The sequence below is a fragment of the Octodon degus genome, unplaced genomic scaffold (assembly GCF_000260255.1).
Source record: "Octodon degus isolate 3935 unplaced genomic scaffold, OctDeg1.0 scaffold00023, whole genome shotgun sequence".
NCBI classification, from domain to species: Eukaryota; Metazoa; Chordata; class Mammalia; order Rodentia; family Octodontidae; genus Octodon; species Octodon degus.
The window spans coordinates 3,413,660-3,433,161 of NW_004524599.1; the positions used below are offsets into that span (position 1 = coordinate 3,413,660).

At 44.7% G+C, this 19,502-nt stretch overlaps 1 protein-coding gene across 3 annotated transcripts in view; it reads right to left on the minus strand.

The window, feature by feature from the left end:
- The window catches only part of Jarid2 (jumonji and AT-rich interaction domain containing 2), a 246,103-nt gene that overhangs the window by 104,601 nt on the left and 122,000 nt on the right, over window positions 1-19,502 (minus strand). The gene's annotated exons all lie outside the window — the stretch shown is intronic.

Here is a 19,502-nt window from a genome sequence, read left to right on the forward strand (position 1 = left end):
TGCTGGGGGATTGAACCGCGGTCCCTGATGCTTTTGCTAAGCTTGTTCTAAGTAGGTGCTTTAGACCACTGAGCCATCTCTCCAGCCCGAAACCTTTCCTTATGAACACCAACAGATAAGACCAAGTGCTGCTCCCCTGATAAAGGGGAAGCACACCCACACAAGATTCAACCAGTTACAACCTCTAAAGGACAATGGAAACAGAAATTACATTCAGTTTAGGAATCACAACACAACTTGTACTGTTTACACAACTAAAGGGAAAAGGCTGAAAAGTTGGGGGCAGGCCTGTATTACCAGCATGCAGGAGGCCCAGGCAGAAGGATATCTGAGTTTGTGGCTAAGCTGGTGACACAGTGAGTCCAACGCCAGTCAGCCTGAAACGCAGAGGGAGACAGTCTCCAAATGAAGAAAGCTGGGGAAGAACTTTTCTTTGTTCCAATTTTATGTGAGTAGCATCAGCATTTAAGTTTCAATATTCAAATATCGGAACACATCCCAATTTATATCAAACTCACCAAATGTGGTCAACTCCACAGTCTTCTTCTACACTTTTTACTTAATAATATAAAAACTGTCGGGGACATAGCACAATGGCACAGCATCTGCCTGGTAAATGTAAGGTCCTGAGTTTCATTTGCAGTACAAAAAAACAAAACAAACAAACAAACAAACAAACAAAAAACCCTGTTGAATAACATAAAACTCTCACTCTGTCTCAATCATTAAAATGTTACCTAAACCACTGCCTATGAGCTCCATCTATTCCACTTCATTAATTTTTAAGTTTTAGCACAAATACCTAAATTCCAAGGTATTTTATGGTGTTTGATTGTAAACCTCACCAAAAAAGATTTATCACAATGCAGTGTGGGTTTTTCCAGTTAGACATCAGGTTCCTGAAATCCAGCTGTGGCTTTGCTTGTATCATACAATACTCCACAGCAGGTGAATTTTGGTTAGTCCACATTTATTCTCATCCTTTGGTACAAGGGCAGCCCAACTCCTCTGTGTATTCCCATGCTCCAGTTCCGCCACAGGTCTCCTTCCTAGAAAGCACGCATTCATCTTCTGCCGGATACATATCTACGAGTGATTAGTGGAACTCCTTAGATATGAAAATGTTCAAATTTGGAAGATGAATGTCAAATTAGTCTCCAAAGCAGGAATAAGTTACTGCTTATGCACCAGTAAAGATATCACTGTATTCTCTTCAACATCTAAATAAAGATCAGAATACTGAACTCAAAGTGCTATTCCAGAAGAGGTCAGAATTTCTCACATCCAAAGAAATTCTGTGCAGCCAGCCAGGTACATGGCTGCCTTCCACCTAATTATCGCCTACACCCCAGGATGTCTGAGGACATATTTTGCCTCTTCCACAACCAAGCATATACCTGAACATAATCACTTCATTACCACCAACTTGGGGGAATTCCAACAAACCTACCAGATGCACTTAGCCTTTCAAAAATGTGTACAAACAAATTCCAACCTAGGATTTTGCTAAAACTAAGTCGTTTATATCTTCCTTAAATTTGGACATCTAAAGTACTCCATTTGGGGCCAGGGAGATAGCTCAGAGGCATAAGTGCCTGCCTGACAAACATAAGGTCCTGAGTTCTATCCCCAGTACTGCAAAAATAAATTAATTAATAAAATAAATAAATAAATAAAATACTCCCCGTTGTCTCACAAGCATAAATCCTTATTTAATTCACGCATCCATTAGAAAAGTCAGCACACTGTTGAGGCCCTACCACCACCACACCCCAATGCTTTCAAATCAGGCAACATCATTGCGTACTGCAAACAAGCTAAAAGCCAAAAATTTGTCAAGCTTGTGTTAGAGAGGGCTGGCCAGAGAGCTCACAGGATTAAAGCTCCTGCTTAGGCCACCTCAGGGACTGGGTTCAATCCCCCCGCGCACCACACTGGACTCATCCCCTGGGGGTGCTGAATCTGTGATGGAGACTGGGCATGGTGGTACGCGCTTGTAATCCCAGTGTTTAGGAGGCAGAAAAACAGTATCACTATAAGTCTGATCTGTGTAGTAAGACCCTGTACTAAACACACTAAAAAACAAATGTGTTACATCAGGGAAGTCACTTATAATCCACCTCTGCCTCCAAAAGCTCTTTAACTTCTCACTACCTATGTAAGTAATTCCATACCACCTGGGTACTCACTATAGAATTTTGTGAAATTAACAAATTCCCTCTCAAGTACTAAGGAAAACAGAGGAAATAATGTGGATTGCCATGTAAGAAGTTAGTGTATGTGATGGCAGAGTCTAAAGTTTTCATATAAGAATAATTTTAGTGATAACTGCATCAGCTATAGATAGTCCTCCATATCTGGAGACAACCAACTGTTGAGTACATATATTTTTGAGGGGGAAAAATTCACATCTATAGTGAGCATGCAGACATTTTTTTTTTCTTGTCCTCATTTCTTGCAAATCTTGTACAATGACTATTTAAATAAACAGCACTCAGGAGAAGCCACATGGGTGATGGCAATCTTGGTGGGGGAAGATCCTCTGTATGTCACCTATGATGCCAGGCTAGCCTTTAACACCCAATTCTCCTGCTTCAACATCCCTAGTAACTGAAAGTACAGCTGAAAGCCACTGCACCCACCTACATCATCAAGTATCCGAACACCCATGGATTTTTAGATCAGCAGAAGACCCTGAGCAGTCTTCTGGAGATGAGTGTATTTTAACATTTTCTTGCTCCATATTGATTGTATCATCTAAGTTATGATAAAATCCAATGGGGAAAAGAGATCCACTGTGCTAATATTTGACTTTTCAAAGACATTATTACAATATGAGCACTGTACAACAGTATAATAAATATTACTTGGAATTTCTCTTAAATAAAAGTTAATACACTGGCACTATACCAGCAGAATTAGGTGCACATGCAGTCTCGCTTGGACTCCTTCCAAAAGGGTTTGATAATTCCTGAAACATCAACAGCGCTGAACTGTGTAATGCATGTGGCTGGCCTGATAGCCAACATGACTTCAAGCCCACACTATACAATTATAAAATAATACCAATAATTACAACAAGTTGGTAGGGTGATCCAGGTCGGGTGACGAACTAGTGAGACTTTTGTAGGCTGTTCATGCCAACAAAACAGCATTACATTAAACCAGAACATTCCAATTAAAATGCTTTAATAAAATACTCTGCACGAGTTTAAAATTAAAAACATGGTTTATTTGTTAAAGACCTTGCATGAAGAGCCTTTGTAGGTCAGAGAAGACACAGCATAACTAAAACTAGGTAATCCTGGCTTTACTTACTGTATGAAGTATTTTGGCGGCCCCATGATGCCTTAAGGGCAGGTCTGGTTCGGCTTGTGGATCTGCGGATTGAACCACAGCATCCTGAGCCTGACTGCTTTGTTTAAGCAGGCACTTAAACAACTGCGCTAATGGGCAGGACCCCCTCAGTTTGCCTTTTATAGAATGCAAGCACCATGCTAATTCTTGGAAAGGGTTAGTGCTAAATGATGTAAGCACCCTATGTATATACTTGAGCTTTCCTAGTAATTTATTCATCATTTTTCAGTTACCAGGTCCCCTTTAGCCCAGAGTGATGGGGACTAAACCTAGAGCCTCTCACGCTACGCCAGCACGCTACGCCAGCGCTCTACCGCTACATGATATCCTGTCCTTTATGAAACAGATCTTCCTAAGTTGTCCAGGCAGACCTCAAACTTGTGATCCTCTTTCTTCAGCCTCCCAAGCAGCAGACATTACAGGCTACTGCTGAATGAGGAAGTCGACACTCAATGCCAACTGCAGGGCCTTCAGCAGCCTGAGGATCTTTTTACCCACAGTGTACGAAAGAGGAGGTCGATCACAGCCTATGGAAATTTATGACCAATTACAGTTCGTTTATATTCATGGGGCAAAATTACGAATTTAAAAGAAGATTTATCTAACTTTCAAATTTCAGATGAATAGTATTTCGCTTTGGCTTCTTTTGCTTTTTAAGACACGGTCTCGATACATAGTCTGGCCTAGATCTGACCTCAATATGTAAGGCCAGGCTGACCTCGAATTTGTGGGGATCCTTTTGCATCAGCCTCCTAGTTGCCAGACCTCACCATACTCAGTTCAAAATGCAGACGTGGGGCTGGCCAGATAGCTCAGGGTTTTAAAGCACCTGCCTAGACAGGTGCAGGAGCCAGGGCTGATCCCCAGAATGTCTGGCCAGCCGCCCCCCCACCCCGGGGGGGCTTAGATGGTGCTAGACTGGGTGTAGCAGCACAGCTGATAATCCCAGCATTTCCAAGGCTGAAGAAGAGAATCACCAGGAGTCCAATCTGTGTAGCGAAATCCTGTACACCCAGTTCTAAAATACAAAAAAACTGATGTTGTATTGTGTAAGATATTTATCCTTTTATTTATTTCATCTGTACATCTGTTATTTAAGTGCCAGTTTTTAAAGCTGTTAGTGTATGTCTTCCTTACAGTATAGACCTTTTGGATTCTCTAAATTAAACCTATTTCTAAAGTATTTAGATAGGGGCTGGTGAGATGGCTCAGTGGTCTAAAGCACCTACTTAGAGGTCTAAAGCAACCAATAAGCTAATTATCAAGCTTAGCAAAGCACAGGGACCACGGTTCAATCCCCCAGCACCTCATGCTGGCCAGCCCTGCCCCCTGATGGGCTGAGCTGGCCACACACACACACACACACACACACACATAAATAAATAAAATTTTTTAAAAAATAAATAAAGTATTTAGATAGGGGCCGGGGAGATGGCTCAGCAGGATAAGCACCTGACTGGCAAATGCAAGGATCTGAGTTCAATCCCCGGTTCGGCAAAAAAAAAAAAAAAAAAAAAAAAAATCTTTAAAAAATAGTCATAATAAAGTATTTAGATAAAAGTCAACTTTTCAAATAATCCTCTCTCCTTTGTTAAGCAGTCAGATTGTCCAAGTCCCAGCATACTAGTAGTCACTGTTAACAATTTGTTATGTGGTATTTTGAGCTTCACATTATCAGAGAAGACGAGGAACAAATACACCTAAATGGCCCTACAGAGGCTAAATGTTAGGAAGAAATAGTCAAACTGAAGGAAATAAAGTGTTCTGAGATTGCCCAACACACTAAAAGGGGCTGGGGGGGCAGGTGATCAAACCCAGAGCCTTGCATAATGGCAGGCCAAGTGCTGTGCCACTGAGCTTTAGAGCTTCAGGGTCTTGTTTAAACTACCCAGCCTTGTCTCAAATGGTGACTTGCTTCGAACTGTGATTGACCTGCATCAGCTTACTGAGCAGTTGGGACTGCGAGTGTGTCCATCGCATACAGCTTAAATCTTTAAAATTATTTAATTAATTAATTGGTACCAGGGATTGAACTCAGGACCTTATACTTGCCAGGCAGGTGCTTATGCCAGTGAGCTATCTATCTCCCTGGCCAGATCACAACATTTTATAATGTTGTTAAAATTGTCTGCCTATCATGATCCACCGTGGCTACCTAGAAAGACCAGCTAAAAACTGGAGAAACAAAAAGAGAACACAAAAATTATCAAGAAGAATTTCACAACTCATCCCAGCATAGCTTTATGTTCATTCAGTTTCCAAAACTGCACCACTTGGCATTCTGAATCCACCTGTAGTTTTCTTTTAAATTATCTAAAACACAAAATTCAGTCTTAAACCAGCCAGGTTTCAGAAGTCTGCTTCTGGCTGCCACACTGGCCAACACAGTACACAAAGTTCTACATCATCGCAGGCAGGAAGTTCTACTTGTCAGGGATGACCAGCAATGCTGTACACATCATGACCCTGAGGCCTCATCCATACGCAGCAGCAGTCTGCTGCTTCCCACCCCATCGCCAACAGGGCAAGTCAGACAGAAGGCAGTCTTCTTCCAGGGCCAGAGTGAAATACGACAGAAGCAGCCAATACAACAGCACACAGGCAAAAGCCCTGCGGTTCTGCAGCAGATGGCTCAAGGCTGTGGTCAGTCTACTTTACAGAAGAGCGAAGAAGTCAAAAAGAAAGGAGCCACTTTGTATTCAGAAAACTAAACACTTTAAAAAAAAAAAAATACCTATTTGCAAGCAATTACCTAAGGGATGATTTTTATTTGGAAGTGGTTTCGACCGCCATCCCTGCAAGTATATGACAGTCTTAGAGGTCAGCAATCAGCATCTACTACTCAGGACCACACTGCCGTAAACTTCAGGGCAGGCTGACAGGGCCTCTGGGGCAAGAAGAGGTGCTTCACACATGCGCACACATGACCGGACTTGCTACCTTGGTTCCTTCACAACAGAGGAGAGAGAAAAAGTCAGGAGAAGACATCGGCTCCAGGATGACCTCATGCATCTCCCACACTCCCCCAAAATATCCAACTCTTTCACAAATATCCAACTCTTTTCTGACCCAAAAGGAAAACAGAAGCACCAAAGGAGAGAAAGACAGGAGCACACACGACAAATGTCAGGCAATCAGTGCCAAAACCAGACCAAATGAAGTGAAGGGATCACAAGTACTGTGTTTGACAGACAGGAAGCCCGCAGAGGGATGATCCGCCTGGAGACACAGGATGCACACCACAAAAATCCAATGCCCTGACTGACAGCTCTAAGATTTGAAATCTTCGGAGCAACAACATGAAGCTCACAAAGCTTTGGATTCTAGAGCACTCTGGATTTTGAATTTTCAATAAATATCATTCTACCAGTAATGTCTATGCAAATATTTCAAACTTCAAAAAACCAAATCTGGACCAAGCGTTAAGGAATACTCAACCTCTCTACTCATTCAGTGGTAGAATCAGAGTAAGGACATCAGAATTCATGCTAGCACATCAATTTATTGATGCCTTCAGTAACCGCCCAACATGGCAGAACCCAGATTGCAAGGTGAATGGCTATACAACACAGCTCCTTTCACGTAAAGCAGCTGTCAAAACGAGGATCTAAGAATTTCTTTTCACTAACAGTTTCCTCTTCGACTGATTCTTGTCTCCACAATCTCTTTCTGCACTACCTGCTGCAGGCCTCTCCTCTCCAAAACATCTAGCTCAGCCCATCCTCCCTTCTCACAGAGCTGGGGCCTGCCTGCTTAGACACCTACTGGGAGTACTCTGCTGTGAATGGAGGGCCCACCTACATCAACTCCCATGGCTGCTCCTAGTGCAGCTCTGATCAGCACCTCTGAGGACCTTGTGTTAGGAAAACCAAAGCTACTCCCCTTCTATCAGAGCTGCAACCCCAAGATCCTAGAGCAACTAACTGGGTCAGAAAACACTGACATCCAGAACTGGAGAGAGTAGAGAAGCCAATTTTAATTCTTCCCCGTGCTGCTTCGTGACACAGCTACTCCTTTTATGGCATTATATTCACCTGTTGAATATCAGTTACTAAAGACTTCAAATCAGTCATCTTATTCATCTGAAGAATGCCGCCTCTGGGGGGAAAGCATGTATTATTCCACTTACAGAGATGAAAAATGGCACCATGAGGTAGTGTAGATGGTTCTTTGCACCCTGACTGGGACCACACTTTAAGGATGGCAAACAATCCTTTCCCAGTTTCCACCAGTACAACTGGAAGACTGTTACCTCCTTACTAGCCCTAGGATGGCAGCATAGAGGGTTCCCGGTGGGTCTCCACACCAATGCTCTAGCTTGGCTGGCCTTCCACAAAGCTCCAAGGCCCTGAGCTCGGGCCACTTCCCCTGAGCCTGCTTTCCAATGTATGGAGCCCATCCACCTACGATGATGGGATGGAGCAGTGCGGGCTCATACAGATGCCTTGTCAGCTCCACCAGACAGAAGACATCCAGCAAGTTCCTCAAATGGACATGACTCTTGAGCCACACTTTTGCAGAGGGGCTGCCTGGAATGGCAACCTGCTACGGTCCACTACCAAGATCAACCACTTGATGGCAATCTTCACCTATTTCCTTGGAGTTCTTCCATGCAGGGAGATCCCAGAAAGCTAGCAGCACCCATGCAGGCTGCACAGTGAGGACAGAGCTGGAAAGAGCCTCTCTGCTTGGCCTGAGTGTATGCATGGGCTGGGACTTAGGGGACAGGGAGAGATGATGGATGGGTGGATGGATGGATGGATGGATGGATGGATGGATGGAAAAACACTATGCTGACCTCTTCTTAAGAGTTCTTTTCCTTCTCCACAGGCCTCTCTCTCTGGTACAAAGGGCTGTAATTCCCGCCAGCAGATAGCTCAGGAGGGTGGGAAGGGTGGGAAGGGGGGGAAGTCCCCAGGCCCATGACACATTCTCATCAGCCTCTCAGTAACTGCAATGCAGATCACTGATGGCAACAATTAAGGCAAAAGGTCAATGGCACCTAATATTATAGCACCTTGTCCCCTAAGAAGGTGGAGGCAGGCAACACCAGAAATGGAACATGCCAGCTTTTCTTATCAGAAGGTAGAATACGTGTAATCACAGCACTGTCCTTGTCAAAGTAGAGACATAAAACTTATATTCATAAGCTGGAGGAAAACTTTCTCCAATAAGAAGGGGCGACACCATGCGCACACAGCATTCAGTACATACTTACATTTCCTGCAGCAACAGCTCAACTAAAAGGCTCTCTCAACAAGGCAGGCAGGGAAGGGGATGCTATCCTATCGTGAAATGCCCCAGAGCCTTAGCATGGAAAATGACGTACTTGTACACATTCAGAGTTCAGTCTCACTCCGTGTATCGGCTTCCTGTTGGCTTCTCCATTTGTAAGGAGAGTTCACACAGAGAGTGTAGAGTGTGCCAATGTTTTCCTCCAAGGGCTTCATTAAGTGCCAGCTGAGAGCCTTCCAGTTCACCCTTTAAAACTCCCGAACACTTTCCAACTGAGCAAACTAGAAAGGCCCTTTCCAACTAACACTGGAAGCAGCATGATCTGAAGGTGAGCCTAGGATAAAGCTACTGGGGGTCAGCCACAAGCAATCAGGGACACAGACAAATCCCTCCTACCTGGCCTCCTGCAGACAACAATCTATGTTTACTGATGTGGCACTGACTCCAATCACGCATTGAAAAAAATATCTGGGTAGCAATGTGCGACCCAGGTTGTCATGCAAACTAGGCAGGGAGGGACCCTACCACGGTGCAATGCATCCAGTCTTTAAATTCACCGAAGAGAGAAGGGAGATACATGCATTCCTAGGTACAAGGCCTCTGAGAATACCAACCATCACGAAGAAACTCAAATGTCAGAAATACACGAATCCAAGAGATTTAAACTCCCTTCAGAGTCGAAGCCGAACTTAGATCACAAGTGTGCAGGACAGGGCACTAGAACTGTCGGAGAACAGTGCTGACTGGAAACGCCTTTGGATCCAGCTAGGCCACTTCTAGGTATTTTCCCAAAACGAAGACGTCACAGGGCTGCATACATAACCCTATTCACACCAGCACAATTCATAACAGTTAAATTGAGTAGGCCTTGGTGACAGCACTCCTGTAATCACAGAACTCTGGAGGCAAAAGCAGGAGGATAAGTTCAAGGCCAGCCTGGGCTGAATAATGGCCAGTCTAACTGTATCAAGTTTCAGCCTAATAGTTAAACCATGGAAGCAACCTAATATCATCAACAGGTGAATGGACAAAGCAAATGTAGACTTTATCTGTGATGGACACTACCTAATCCATCCAGCCATGTCAACCCCCCAGCACCCATGCCATGAGATGCACTCAGCAGGGGGCTGAGTTAGGCCATAAAGGGCAACTGAGTCTTTTGTAGGGAAACAGATGCACCTTGAGATCATAAGCTACATGAAACACATTAGACACCCAAGCGTAACTATCATGTAATTTCTCTTACAGGAATCTCAAAGTATAAATTTAAATTTAAAAAAAAAGTCAACAGCAAGCAAAGAAATGGAGCATCTGCAAATCAGAAGGGGATCTAAAGGAGGTGGGTGCAGGAAAAGAGGGAGAGGAAACAAAAAGGATTAAGGCATGTCAAGTACATGTATGTCTTCCCTAAGATGAATGTAAACATTATACACTACCAAAAAGAGAGGGGACAGGGAGAGGGGAGGGAGGGTGAAGAACAGAGTAGAAATGTCTAAAGACCCAGGCCTAAGCATCCCTAAACTTCTACAACACAGGCTCAGCCTTTACTGCTGTTCCTGAAATCAGGCCTAAGACTGAAAACAGTTCAGCCTTCCCTCCTCCAATGAGAGTCGTTTTAAAGTGGGGGGAGGGGTTATAATGGAGGGCCCATCCCCACACAGCTACATCTGAGCCTCTAAAATGCACCCACAAGACTACAAAGGAAGCTTGAAGGATAGACTAGATTTGGCAGCAGGTGACATTAAGAAAGACGTTGTAAATTAACGGATTTAGGAACTGTAGGGTGATTTCCCAAAAACATATCTAGCAATCACTCTGCTGGCTTTAAAGAGATACCATATAGGACTGTCTTAACATCTAATGTGGCTCAAGTTAATAACAGGGTATTTCCAAAAGCCAAGGAGAAGGCCCTTTGAATGTGAGGGAAATGGGGTCTCCGAAATTCACAAGCACAGCAAAACTGCATGGGTCCATTGTGGGAAATCTGATAGCAATTAAACCTCCATCAATACACACATCACAAGTTTCAAAGCATGAAATGGGTCAGACTTAAAAAACACATGCGGCCTTTCCCGGTGGGTGACATTATCATTTTACAAGAACCAACAGAGAAACAAATCCTATTCATCAGGCAAGTCACCTCTAGGCTGAGCACAGGGCCCTCTGGAGACCCCACGAGGGTTCATCCTTTTTGTACAGGGAGTAAAAATGGATAGGAGAGCACAGTTAAACATGACACATCCATCACCAGTTCAGCTCAAGAAAGGTAACTATAAGCGCAAGATTTCTTCAACCTCAAATGCCCTCAACTGCACCACCACTACTTCTTAAATAATATGACTACCAAAACCTCCTGAGCATTTGGAAGGCTGAAGCAGTAACATTACTGTGTTTGAGGCTAGCAAGAACCACACAGTGAAAGTCTGACCCAATTAAAAAAAAATAAAATAAAATAAAATAAAAAAAAAAATAGAAGCCCCCTGGCCAGATCTCACTGCGATGACTAACTTAACTCACATCAAGTGAGGCCTGCACGCAACAGGTTCACCACCTCTGTGCTAGGTGCACCTGACCTCTAGTCAGCTCCCTTGGTTGGGGACCAGTTTCCCTCCCCTCTGAGCTGACAGGCTCAGGTTCACCCACTTGCAGAAGCAAGCACACAGTAACATGCTAAGTCTAACTGTGTCAACTAAAAGAACTGCCCAAATCGACAGCAGTCACCTGACTCCCAGAAACTATTCTAAGATCAAAGAAGCGCAAAGGAAAGCAGTGTAGATTAACAGAGAAATTAATCTACAACTGAAATAAAAATCAAACCGCCATAGCCAAGTCCCACTGGTATGCAACGGTCAGAGTCACCTGTGTCTCACCCAAAATGTGATTGTGAAGCTGTACCTTCCCCTGTCATGTATTACCGGGAAGGGCCTGTGAAGAGGGATCATGAGGGTTACACGAGATTGTGACAGTGGGGTGCGCATCTCTGGGCTGTTAGGAGAGAACTCCACTCCAGCCTTTTCTTCCCACCACATGAGGTGACAGCTCAGAAGAGAGACTCAATGAGAGCCAGGTCAGTGGAAGCCACGCTTAGAAACACGTGTCTGTTATATAAGCCACCTCCTCTGTGGTATTTTGTTATGGATGCTCAAGCTAAGTAATAAATAATGTTCACCACAGCCATGAAAAAATGATTGGTGCCCGTACCACACATCACTGCCAAATGTCTCTACATCCTCAGGAGTAGAAACTAACACCAATAAAACACACCAATTAGCAGACAAGGGACAGGATCTATGGACGACTCTCCAGAACGTCCATGGGGGAAAACAATGTCTGGGACCCCAGCTTCAGGGTTCCCTAGAAAAATAATGCACGCAGCTGAGTGCTCCTAGCATTCCTGGATGAGCAACAGAGCTCACGAACATGCTACTAGAGAAGGTGACAGTGAGTGAAAAAAAGATTTAGAACTGCCCTAAAGCCCAGTGCTCTGGTCTTGACCAACAGTCCTAAACTATGAAATGTGTCCAGTGTTGACAGAACTCTCACTGAGAACATCACCAGGATGCCTCTGCAAACATCACTAGATGCCAGCATAACCAGTTTCGTGAGCAGCGAAACTAGGAGGGCACACTCCTGACTCCTCTGCCTTTGTGGTACCTTCTGGGCAGGCTTAACAAAACTAGTGTATAATCACAAAACCTGCTGAAAGGAATGTGGCAATGCTGACAACTCCAAAACCACACACACTTTCATGAAGTCAACTGAACGAGCAAGGACTGAATAGGACACTCTGAGGTAAGGGAGAAGTGCCGCATGTGCCCAAATTCACTCCTCTTCCTGTTGACACTGCTGAGCTGGCAGGTAGGCCCCTTCCACTACATCTCCCCACAGAAGACAGGATCCATGAAATGGAGCAACCCTACAGAGGTGAAAGGGAGCTGAAGCCGATTCAATTGGAGGGCTAAAGCACAAGACGATGGAGACCACTAGGAAGTGGCTCTGGGCAGGATTCATGCTGACCAATTGGCTTTTATGTTTACGAATGAGTCTGCCCAAGGCAAAGTAAGGGAATCTCTATGTATCACTGGTCCCATTAAGGAGTACAATGGAAGATGAAGCCATGAGGCCTCAAAGGACCAGACAAGGCCAAGGCTGGGACACTTGCTCGAACCCCAATTAACTAGGTAAGGACTAGCTGCAGGGATCACACTCCTGGAGAGTCTTTCCTGGAGATAACACAGCTTCACTAAATTAACATACATCACTTGAAGAAACCCTTGGGCAGACTACACACGGCCTGGAGAGGACCTACCATTCAAGGCAGGGTCCTGACTTTCTGCAGGATTCCCCACCTCATTTTAATAACTATACAAAAGATCTTCGTCTTACTCCAGAATATCCCCAATTCTGTGAGACATTTTTGGATTCTCCTAGAGCCCTAAAACCATACCAGTTGCCTCTTATTTACCCTTCACTGTCCACTTATTTGGGAGTTTGCAGACCTGATCAGTCCAAAATAAACTAAGGGATAATATTAACCAGATACACCACTACCTCTGCACAAAGAAGCAGCCAGGCCTCCTGGGACCCTGGATGCCTCACCATCATTTCAGGGGGATTTCTGCTTCCAACTGGTCGGTCGTCTTCTGTCCTACTAAGCTCCTCATGGAGGGTCAAATTCCTCATCTAAAAAAAGGATGAGTCTGACCTCCTTATCTCTCAAAGACCCTTCCTGCAGCCATAGAAAACGTCCCTGCAGCCATTTGTCGCCAGATCTATGGGCTCCACCCTTGCTGGGAACATGTCCCCCTCACCTACTTATAAAAGGTCCCACACCTTTCAAAGTTTCTGCCAGAGCCTGTATGAGGCTGTTCCCATTAGCTCGCAAACAGGCCTATGCCAAGAGGCCTCTCTGCCAGGATTTTCAAACCAGCCCCAACAGACAGACCCACCTGTTTGCAAACTGCTTTTCCTTCAGTGCTGTACCACGCTTCACCTAAATCCTACGTATTTCCTTCTCATGTCAAAACATGAATCTCTAAAATTAGGAGTCACCACTGATTAAGACGTTCACATTCGTAACTGGTAACATTTTTTCATCTTTCCTATTGACAGATTAGTAATTGTGCACCACTGAACGACATCTACATTCAGATGAAATGAAGTATTGGGGCTCCACTAAAATGTGTGTGTGTTTGTGTTTGTGTGTTTGTGTGTGTGTGTGTGGGTGTGTGTGTGTGTGTTGGTACCAGCAAACAAACTTGGGATGTTGTACTTGCCAGTCAGATGCCTGTGCCACTCAGCTACATCCCAGGCTTCACCTCAGATTTTATTATCCATAATGCCTGCTATATTTGCATTTATTTACATTTTAAGTAATAAAAGAAGTGCCCATCTGCAATACTTAGTGACAGACTGAAAAAACTAGAAGAAAGAAATGATCAAACCTTCTCAAAAACACCTTTCTCTGCCTGTGGATATGGCTCAATGCACAGGCCCTGGGTTTGATCCCCAGCACCATGGGAAGGAAGGGGGGAAAGGAGAGGAAGGGGAAGTGGAAAGGAGAGGAAAAGGGCTTGGCAAAAGACGGTGGAATTTAGGGGGAAAACCTTTCCTAAAATAGGAAGGAGAGAGAGAGAGAAAGAAAGAAAGAAAGAAAGAAAGAAAGAAAGAAAGAAAGAATGAATTCAAGTTCCTTTTGGAAAGAATTACTTGCCCTTCACTTCACCTAGCATTGCTTTCCTCCGGAGCATATGTCACAAAAGAAAAAATAGTCTCAAAACAGAAGTGTTAGTGAAACAGCTGCCACCTTCAAATCTGCTGGTCTCTAGAGCTTACAAGGATGTTACCAACTCCAACAAAAAAGCAGCTCAACAGGGGCAAAGCACAAGGTACTTCTTCCAGGATAGCGGTGGTGGCGGTGGTGAGAATCCTTCCTATCAAAGTAGGGACTCTAGGGCTGGCCAGTTAACTCAGGAGACAAAAGCACCTGCTTAGGCAGAACGCAGCTGCCGGGGTTTGAACCCTGGCATGCTGTGCCAGCTCGGACCCTGGGCTTGCTGAGAGAGCAACTGAGACTGGGCGTGGTGGTGCCCGCCTATAATCCCAGCTCTTGAGAGGCTGAAAATAGGAGAGACGGGTTTCCATAGTGAGAGCCTGTATAGGCCCTGTTCTAAACACATAAAGGAAAGGAAAAGGAAAGAAAAGCAGGGATGCTTTTAAAACTGCTGTAGTGGGGCCAGAGAGACAGCTCAGTGGCACCAGCGCCCCATGGCTAGCACAAGGTGCTGAATTCGATCCCTGGTACCAAAAACTGAAAACTACTATACAGCAACATCCATAATCCCAGCAATCAGGAGGCTGAGGCAAGAGGATTGCCTAGAGTTTTGAGGGTAGCCCACACTGCATAGTGAAACCCTACCTCAAAAAAGAAAAGAAAACAAATGCTGTATCTAAGAAATGCAGTTCAAACAGAATGGAAAAAATAAGTATTTACCGTGCTAAAGGAAAATAACCAAATAATCACACACTTTTTAAACCAGGATCTTCCCTTCAAATATGAATCAACCACCACTGACCAACGTGCCCTGACTTTTTAATTTTTTATTGGGGGGGGGGGGGGGCCGGCGCGTTTGCCCAGACCTGGGGATTGAGCTCAGGCCCTTGCGCTTGCCAGGGAAGTGCTTATTCCACTGAGCCATCTCCCCAGCCCGTGCCCTGGCTTTTTAGCTAATTTGTTAATCATGTTTTTTTCTGTTATGATACATACATACATAGAAGGAATTGGGCTCTAGTGCCTTTGCATAGAAAGCAGGACTCGTTGAAAACAGCGAAATGATTTCAGTTAGTTAAAAATCCCAGGGCTGGTGAGATGGCTCAGTGGTCTAAAGCACCTACTTAGAACAAGCTTAGCAAAGAACAGGGACCGCGGTTCGATCCCCCAGCACCACATGCCAGCCAGCCCCGCCCCCTGGTGGGCTGAGCTGGCCACACACACAATAAATAAATAAATAAATAAATAAATAAATAAATAAAAATTTAAAAAAAAATCCATTCCTTAATGAAAATCAGGGCGGTGCCCCAGGAAACCTGAGCAATGCCAGCAGGGCCACTGCCCCACCTGGGAATTCCAGCCTGTGCTGCGCAATCATGAGACCACCGTAAGAAACACAGAGACCTGAGATGGAAGTTATACCGAATGTGTGCGCCTGCAAGTGAAGAGAAGAAGGTAAGGAAGCAGGAATGCAATTTTTTATTCCCTCTATCAATTCAATTACAAGCTGCAACAAAGCCCAGAAACAGGTTCACATTAATATATAATTTACTGCCCCCTTTTACCCAATGAACAATATCGTTTTCTCTTTTAAAAGAAACTGCTGCTTTAAAAAAAAGAAAAAAAAAAAGAAAAAAAAAATCCTCTTACAAATCCTCGTTTTTGGAATCCTATCATTTTGGAAGGTTCCAAAATTGCTTCTATTTATCTAAGTGGTGGTTAAACACACATGGGAGCGCTCATTCAGCGAGCCTGGGTCTGTGCCCTGGCTCGGGCAGTGCCTAGCGGCAGAGACAAACTGCTAACCTACTCCTCCTGGTGTATAGTTTCCTCATCTACCAAAGCTGGTTCTGACAATCAGACACATCCTGGAACACTACCTGGCACACGGTGACACAACACAAGCTAGCTAGAGAACTCCCTGGATTACAATTCGGAAAAGTATCCCACTTCCCTTACATCTCTCAGAACTGTTCTGCTGGCCAAAGGCCTGGCTGATACCACACGACATTTATAGGATGTAAAAGAAATTCAAATACAGCTAATAGCTCCCTCCCCTCTCTCACTGTGTAATTATGTGTGCTCATTATTTGTGTACCATGTCATTATTTAAATGTCCCTAATTTCAGCCCCAGTGGGCCAAGGTCCCTTACAGAGTGGCCAAGGTCTTAACCTCTGCCAGTCCTCGGCAAAGCTTTTGTCGTTTTATTACAGTCAGAAAAAGTGGCCTTATCTGCAGCAGGAAGTGGGCAGGAGGCTCATGTTGCATAAAAAATCCTCACACACCCACCCCGTTAGCCCAGCAACCACAGGCAGGAGCAGTGGCTACAAGCCCTCCACAGACAATCCACCAGGCTGCCTGGGAGTCAGCTGCTGCACCTCTAGCAGGCCTAAAAATTTCATTCTTCATTACTTCAAAAGCTCAAAAGTAAGACTGCTGGCAAACATGGATTTTATGACAAAAAAGAGAAAACACACACACACAACAACAACAACAACAACAACAACAACAACAACCCTACCGTCTGGTGTCTGCACTGTTTTCCCAGACCTGCAGAACAGGCTGCCCGGCACAGCTGGCTCAGAAGGGAGTGACCCTGTTCGGTGCCATTAACCATAACCAGCACCCACTCCCCTTGCACAAATGGTGAGGGCAAAGGGCTGCTCGCTCATCACACCAGCATATCAATGATTTAGCAAAAATGATGTCAATCTGTTTTTAAATTAGATAAAAATTATATCAGGCCCATGTCATTATTAATGCAAAATATCATGGTTGGAAAATACTGAATTTTCATAGAGCCAATAGTACACAAACAGATTTAAACAAAAAAAACTGACTGGAGCAGAGAAAAAAGCAGATAAAGCACCTTGCTTTCAAGACTAGTTTCAGGTCAGGAAGATGGCTCAGTAGAATAAGTGCTTGCCTGGCAAGTGCAAAGGCCTAAGTTCATTCCCTGGTTCCGCCAAAAAAAAAAGTAATGATCAAGACTATAGTTTCAAAGATTTAGTGTCATTTCACATATTGTGTTTCCAACGACATACAGGACTCAAAGCTATCTGACTTGAGCTACAATTTCATTCAATTGTTGGGAAATACATACCCGTGTAACTTTAGCAAAGTCAGTACCGCACACAACATTCACAGGGCAATTTTATTCACCTTACACAAGAAAAGATCAGAGCTCCCAGAAGCATGTCAGGCCTTAAGGTTCCCACACGGAAAAGCATGAGGCGGGCGGAGGCAACAGCCACCCCACAGCACCATACCTCTAGCCCCGTTTTCCAAGTCAGACCCTGCCTCCAAGGACAGTTCTGTGCTGGCTCTGTATTAAACAATCTCCACACTTTGCCAGCAGAGGAATTTCTGTTTATCAATAAAAACTAGACCAGTGGAATCATTTCAACTTTTCAAAAGGAACCTCGAGGGGGTTCCTTTTGAGGAATTGTGGAGGACTAACTCAAAAATTTTAAACAGAAGCTATACACAGTACAGGACTTCATGACTGCCGGCCCCACTCCTCCAAGTAACCTTCCTTCTGGCTTCACATCACCATCGGGACACGGCTGTCCCAGGTCAGCACAGTGACAGCCTAGTAGAGAGCACCCATCAAAATTCAGCTGGCACATGTACACACATGGCCACAGAGAACACAGTTCACTACTGCCATTCATCCTGCGCCCAGACTTCCTGCCCAAAACAGCCTTGATGTGTCCCACTTCGTCAGGTCCTCATGGCTCATGCCCCACCCCAGCAGCCGGGAGAGTGTACCCTCAGAAGGAGCTGTACCCGGGCTGCCGCTCTGTCCGTTTCCCAGTAGCGCCCCAAGCAATGCACCATGTTTAACACGAAGCTGCCTTCAAGACTCTAAAATTTTGAAACAGATGATAGTTTTATTCAGAGCCTGCTACACATTAAAACAGATAAACTTGCAGACACCAAAATGAACCAGAAGATGTAATAGTCACACCCTTTCACAACCAAAAGTGAAGCTCAGTGGCGGTTATATCTCTGTTTAAAGGATAAGCCGGTCTTCATCAGCACAGAAAGCAAATCAACTACCCCTGACTGAAACTTCTTGCTGTAACAGTGCTGCAAGAATTACTTCAATTCTACAATCCCAAAGAGATGTCTCTCACAATTTTCTTAATTATTTCCCGCATGGTACTCTCAACCCCACCGCACCCCATGAAAGACAAAAGCTCAATCTGGCCAACCTGCTAGTAGTATGATTGCTTCTTAAGTGACTTAAATTTTTGCTCATAAATTTCATCTTTATGAAACCCTAAATAACTGGCTAACATTTTGTCCTAAAAAACTGGAAGAATGGATTGTTTTTTCACTGTCAGAGATTCCAGGAAGCACTTAAGGCACTGCCACTCCGGGAGAGCAGGGTGGATCACTTTTCACGAGGGAGAATGGTCCTACCCCTCCTCTAGCACTCAGTCGCGCTTACTGCCCCACCCCCAGACCCCAGAGGCCCAGACAGCATGGGGTGCGTGAAGCGAAGCAACCACAACTATCACACCCTGTGTTCCCTACATAAATGGAGAACTTACAGAGTTTACTGTGTGCAGGAAATGGATGGGGGCCCTATATGCAGCACAGGTACCAGGAGCAAAACAAGATATGAAGGCTGTCAATGGAACAACAACAGATTCCAAAAGCTACTTGTTCTTTATAAAAAAGTTGTTGCGATGCTACTGGCTCAGAGGAGTGCGGGAAAGCGGCGGAGGAGACATGGCTCATAACACACGACAAAGCCACTATCATACAGAAGGAAGAAAACCCAGCAGAGGAAGACTGGGTCTTTCTCACAAGTTGTACAACAGTGCAAGAACACTGCGCTTGTCTTAATAGGGTGAGACCACCAAAGTGAACAAATACCACAGTCACTGAAGCACTCTCAGAAAGCTCTGCAGACGCAGGCCAGCCAACAGCACAGCCTACCGGCACAAGTCCCAAAGAGACTCATCTTATACATCAAACGCTGAGGGAGACACTGGAGGTCGAAGCAAAACTGTCATTTTGCACCATGGAAACACACCCCAGGGGTGGTGATGCCAAGATCAGAGCTAATTCCGAGAGACAGAGACAGAGACAGAGACAGAGACAGAGAGAGAGAGAGAGAGAGAGAGA